Raw genomic sequence first — 6,412 nt, 5'->3', positions numbered from 1 at the left:
CTGGGTGGGGGCAGTGGGATGGGAGGTGGGAGGGGGTGGGAGAGGAGGGCAGTGGCTACCTGGGGGCATCTCCAGCCGCCATGCCGTCGGTGAAGCTCCGCTGCGGCGGCCGTCTTAGGGCTGCATCAAAGAACCACCGCGCCGGGCGCCTTCCATGAAGAAATGACAACGGTGGCGGTAGTTGGGGGCGGTAGTAGCAAATGACGGCGGTGAAGGCGGCGACAGTTGGTGGCGGTGGTGGAGGAGGCGGCGGCAGATGGTGGCGGTGGCGGTTTCGGTGGCAGCGCGGGGAAGGAAAGGAAGAGCGAAGTGAAGGATAGAAAGAAAGGGGTCGACTAAGATCTAGGTTTAGGTGCTTTACCGAGAGGCATTCTCGGTAAAGGTAGGCATTCCTGAGAGCCAAGACTCGGCTCTCGGTAACCACTGCTGTAATTATGTATTTCCTTCTATTAGTGTTTTTGTTTGGCACTCTCTTTATTGTATCTGCTATTTCATATGTTTTTATGACAAAAGTTTGAAAATGCAATGACTTTTGATGAATTTATATATATGGACTATTCTGTTTCGCATAACAGAATATTATTCTGTTACCCTACTTGAACTGATGGTTTCAGGCGGTTCTACTAATGATTTTCTTCTCGTCGAACTGATTGTCTTTTCGTCGGAATGGGGCGTGTAATATATCGTTGGAAAGTTCTGAACATCTAAATTACAAATATATAGAAACTTTTTGCAAAATCATCACGGTTTAAGAGCAGTTTTGAAAAAACCATTTTTTAACCAAAAACGCAATCGTATTTTGGACTTAATTTTCAAATGGTTTGTCGGAATTGAGCAAATAAGATGGCGTTGGAAAGCTGGTAAAATCCGCATCTTCCATATATCTACTATTTTTTTTAAATTATATATGATTTAAAAGTAATTTGAAAAACGGTGAAATTCTAGGCGAAACGTATTTTCGCTTTTTTTTGCAAACGGTTGCTCGGATTGACGCAAATGATACAGCGTTGGAAAGCTATGGAAAATGCGCAATGTTTTTGTATAGAAATGTTTTTCTAATTCCTTACGGTTTAAATTCGAATTCGAATACGGTCAAATTTGATTTTGAACGTGATCTTTTTAGAAGTTTGTCGCAATGGGGCAAATAATATACCGTTGGAAAGATATTGAAAATGAGAAACTTAGTCATGTTGAATCTTTTTCTCAAATTCGCAACCGTTGAAGACTAATTTTGAATATAGTGAGACCCATCGTGTTATTTTTCCGATCAAAAAACAGAGTACTCGTAATAGTATATTTGTATGTTTGTACTGAGGTATTGAACGGCCACACATGTATGATAATATGAGCAAACATCCCATGTTTCTCAACTTCAAACTTTATTTTTTTGTTTTCTCCAAACTTGTTGTATATTTGAGTATGAACTGATGGAAATATAATCTTTGCCGAATTGCTTCAAATATTTTGTGTAGCACACGCACAACCTTGATAAGCATATGTACAAGTACATATGGAAAATTCTGCGCTTTTCATTTAAAATTAAATCAAAGTTTCAAATAAATCTACATGTAATGGATCATTAAATGTTTTGTACTATGTTAGAGAAACAAAAAGAACCAAATCTGGATACATAGTTTGCAGATCACATCACATACGACAAATAATTATTGAACATATAAACCCTCCTAGAATGCTAGGCAGGACCAAGTCATCCACGTCGCCCTATAAACTCTCGTGCCACCGCCTGTAAATTCCATGCCGCGCCAAGGGCATTTTAGTCATTTCACACGCACAGGCATATAAAACGCAGCCTGCCCGTGGAGAAACCCTAGCCGCTGCCTCCGCCCGCACTCGCGCCCCCACCCACCCACGTTTCTCTCTTCCCCGATCCCTAGCCTCCTAGTGCCGCCACCCCTTCCCTCCCCGTCTGCCCCCCCACCCCCCCGCGCGCCGCGAGCCCCTCCCTTCTCTTCGCGTTCCACCCCGAGATCCGAGGTGTGCAGGCGCGGAGGCGCGCTTCCCCGGCGGCAGCGGCAACCTACAAGCAAAGGGCGACGGCGGCGGCCTCGGTTCGATCTGCGGGATAGAGAAGATGAGAGGGAGAAGAAGGAGAGGAGGGAGAAAGAGAGAGGAAATAGGAGAAGGAGGCGGCGTCGAATGGTAGAGGGTCAGTGCGGTGGTGCGGCGGACGGCGGCTCGTGCGGTGGTGCGGCGCCGTCGTCCACGTGCTCCTCCTGAAGCTCCTCCTCTCCACCACGGGTGGATGCCTGGTGAGGCCAGCGTCCCCTCCACACTCAGGTGCTCCCCCGCTTCCCTTTGTCCCCTCTTTCTCTCTAACCCTGACCCTCTCTTTCTGTTACACATGAAGAGAACCGTGGTGGCAACACATCAGATTTGCTACGAAACACAACTTCGTTCTGAAAAGAAGAAACAAAGCTGATTAAATCCCCTATGCATCTGCTGTTTGTTTGCTGATTTACTGGATAGATCTTGAACTGGACAACACAAATGAGGTGGCGTTAGTGGCATGGAGATCCTCGTGTTGGCTGTCTTGTTTGTCTAGGTACTGTTCTGAACATCAATTAGTTCCATGGGGCTAAATGGTACTGTAATCTGGCTTTTGTAAATGATACTGTAATCTGGCTTTCGTGGCCTATATATTATGTAGTAAATAAGTTTGTTCCATACCCCATTAATATGAATGCAGCTTGTCAAATTGTTCACATTGGTCGTCTATTTCATCTTATTATTTAGGTATTATAGGAAAGTAAGTATGTACTGCATTGAGCAAGCTCTTTCTATCTATGTGATTTATTTTTCTGTGGTTGATGAACACAGTAGGAGCCTGGATCTTTTAACTACAGAGATGGTGCATAAATAAGAAAAACAATAAGTGCACTAATGCTTTTCTGGAATTCGATTTAAGACAGAGAGGTTCATGTGCTAGGCCATCGACACACCTCTCTTCAAGGTAAGGTCAGTTCTAAGGTGAGCTCATCCTATTTTCTTTCTTCAATCTCAGGCGAACATTCATCTCTCTAACCTACTACCTCTCTATAGAATTTAGAAATCCGAAAGTCAGAAGATGTAGGCCGAATTAGTCATGCATTCGGAAGTTAGGGATTTCATGCTACATGCAAAATGTTTTCTATTGGGCAGCAACACATAACATGTGGCGCTTTAGGGCTGCTTCCTACTGGTTATCGACATAAAATCTATGATTTTGTGATGCCTAGCCTTTTACTGTTGGAAGGAGGATATTCAATGTGGTTCTTTGCCCCCATTTTTTATCTATATTGCGTAAAAGTTCTTTGTGTTTTGTTGATGGAATATTGATACTCAGCTGTGTGCCAATTTATAACTAATCATAAAAGGGAGAAGAATAAACTCAAGCACATTGGATAAATGTAACTTGCAGAAATTTAATGCCCTCTTCTCCTTTGTAGGTCCCAAGTTGGTTAATGTTGATTTTGCTCATGCACAACCCATCATAGGAGTCAGTAGGATCATCTTCGATGGGTGTACGGACTGCAGTAGGTAAATGCCTTTTTGTTTTCACATTCGAAATTATGGATTGAATACTTCATTGAGATATTACACACCGAGAACCCTAGGTGTAGCCATGAGCAAGAATAGATGGGGTCAACAATTATAGAGCATGAATATAGAGGTGTCCAAGAGTTACACTTTATTATGATACTCCTGCTCACCCATGCGTGAGATGGCCCATGATTTCTATTTACACATGCTTTAGATCTGTAGTGGCAAAGGGTTCAAGTTCTTTACTTGTGTAGGTAAAAGGTTCATGTTTTTTATTTTTCATCTCTTTCCAGAGTGTAGTTAATGTTTTAAGAATCCTTGGCCCCTTTAGATGTGAATAAACCTTCAGAGTGTGTCAATAACTATTTCTTTCCTCGGCAAATCAACTCACACATTTTATAGCTTTTTTTGTCCTCATCAGTTATCCGGTTTAAGGTGAGGTGGATGGCGCACAAGATGAAGGACAAGGGCGGCAGCGGCCCACATGAGACACAACTCCTGCTGGTGGAGTGAAGGCCCCGGGGCCTGCGGCGGCGAGGAGGACGACGCGTCGTAGGTATGTTGTGTTCCGGGCCAGCCCTGTTACAAATTTCTTCCAATGATGACCATCCCCATGTGACAATTGGAAACTAAGATGGATGGTGAGAATGCTAATGCTGTGGTTACTGGAGATGAGAACGTGCATCCTCACCAAACCTAGCCTAAGAGGTAGGAAATCTCTCTTAGATCAAAATCATTGGTTGCCAGTTGTTCTGTGTTATTTGCCTCTTTAATGCTGGATACTGAAATCTTGCTCACCTTGCTTGTTGACTACTAACAGATTATAATTACCACTTAATTATCTCTTCTGATTTGCTTCTTGCGCCATCGGCGCAGTGGTTAAATTTATAAATTGCTTTTCTTGCTTGTTAACACCGACAGCAGCAACAGCAACTTACTATGTTCCATTAAAGCAGATAAGAAGATAATTTAGTTTGGGTAAATTTATTAATTGCTTTTCTTCTCCAAACTCACAGACGTAGCTTTAACCAAAAAAGAAAAGGAGCAAGCTTGCTTAGCTTAAAAAATAGAAGATTTCAAAATGTTATGTTCAGTTTGGTGCTTTGGGCCATTCTTGATAAGCGATTGGGTAGTGGTTGCTGTTTACTCACAATGGATGGATTGGTGGGAATGAGTTCATGAAAGCATACTGCAACTGTTTATGGAAGTAGTTGTATGAACATGCGTGTTGTGTGCAATTAAACTGATCTGGTTGCTTACCCGCAAAAAAACTGATCTGGTTGCTTGTCTTTGGAAATCTTCACCTGATATGTTGTGCACTGGTCTGCATTTATATTAGCAGTTGTGTTTCTATTTGTTCCTTTTGTGTTAGTTTAAGGTGAGAACAAAGTATTTATAATTGGGGCATGGACTACATATTTATAATTGTATCCATGCTATCTATATAAGCTATGCATTTGTAGTTGGATTCTCTATAGAGCTGAAAATTACACTCGAAATTATCTATTTTTATGCTACATGGTCGTGTAACTATGGATGGAAATCGAGTTAAGGTAAAATGGAAAAGGGATAAGAAATGCAGTTTCTATAAGCGAAATCATCCTGAAACATATGCTCTTTTATTATTTATGCTTCTATGGTATTGAGATCAGTTAGTAATGTTACACATAATTATTTTTTCCAGCTGTGACCCTCACTCCGTTGAGCATGTTTTGGTTGCACTGGTTAGTTGTTCAAGTGCATGTATTTCAGCCCATCATCAGGTTTCCACTATTGTACATTTCTCTTGCTACTTTGTTGTCTAAATTATATTTTATGAAACTATTTGAACTCTTCAGCAGGCCATTTGCTCTTTGTTGTTTCTCTTTAGGAGTTTCTTCGCGATGCCACTTCCCACCTCGAAAGGCATTGATGTCGGTGATCCAGTTTTTGTTCTGCGCTCTTTAGAGTACTGGTTTGTATCTTCTGTAATTTCACCGTGATGTATGAAGACTATGAGCCGAGTAGAAAATTGTTAATAACAGCCGTTTACTGTCAGGTTTCAAACTAATGTTTTTATTAGGCTTTCCAACTGTGATAAATGCATTAGTCTGTTCTCTTAGAAGTACATCTAATCATGGGATTGCTCTTCTGATTCAAGGTTTCGGGAGTGGCTGAGATTTGAATATTTTCTTTTAAGCATCAAGCTTTCATGTAATGGAATATAAGTATCTTTAAGTTGATTCTAAATCAATCTCATACACATGCTTTGAATGCTTGGCTCGCTAATACTTTTTGTGCCATGGTCAAACGTGCAGCGATGACTTTGTCTAATGTTTATCACTTCAGTATGTGCTCGAATAATATTAATGTACACTCTTTCAATACATGGCTTGCTCTTGGCCTTTGCGCCATTGGCGCAACTGGTCATCTAGTTCCTGTAAAAACAGCAAATGTTTATTACAAATCCCAAGTTAATTACTTCCCTCCAGAACATTGACAAATCCTAGAGCAACTTGAACTGAATGAAGAAACATTTTTCTTCCTCTGACGGCCTGTGTGGACCAAACGTGCTGATGATCTTTTTCTTCCTCCGAACTTATGGTCTTTTTGAGTTCTAACTGATGTAGACATTTTCTGTTGAACTATTGCGGACTTTTGGGTAGTAGACGCACAACCTGACAAGGCAATGTACAAGTTCATGTAAAAAGAACAACAAGTTAATGTACAGTAACATCATAAGTTCAAAAATAAAAATAAAAAGAGTTATGTACTGTTTTTGCTATAACAACTAAGTTAATGTATGCCATGGGGCTGGACTAGGACAGCGCTGCTGATCCTGGAGTGGTGGAGAGGGAGCTCATCTCACTACCAAATCTATTAGGGTACTAGA

The 6,412-nt window shown here is 41.4% G+C and overlaps 1 long non-coding RNA gene across 16 annotated transcripts; it reads left to right on the top strand.

Moving 5' to 3' along the window:
• Nucleotides 1-1,916: 1,916 nt before the first annotated feature.
• LOC119299342 lies at nt 1,917-5,793 on the top strand. Of its 16 annotated transcripts, none has more exons than XR_005146175.1 (4): nt 1,917-3,537; nt 3,943-4,096; nt 4,175-4,248; nt 5,225-5,793. It is a non-coding gene; the product is annotated as an uncharacterized LOC119299342 (long non-coding RNA). The 16 variants fall into 16 exon arrangements; XR_005146166.1 differs by having other exon boundaries at nt 1,919-2,270; nt 2,369-3,537; nt 3,943-4,248; XR_005146171.1 differs by having other exon boundaries at nt 1,919-2,298; nt 2,488-3,537; nt 3,943-4,248.
• The last annotated feature ends 619 nt before the right edge of the window (nt 5,794-6,412 follow it).

This window comes from Triticum dicoccoides, chromosome 5A, assembly GCF_002162155.2.
Source record: "Triticum dicoccoides isolate Atlit2015 ecotype Zavitan chromosome 5A, WEW_v2.0, whole genome shotgun sequence".
Taxonomy (NCBI): domain Eukaryota; kingdom Viridiplantae; phylum Streptophyta; class Magnoliopsida; order Poales; family Poaceae; genus Triticum; species Triticum dicoccoides.
This window is presented reverse-complemented; position numbering and strand designations above follow the sequence as displayed.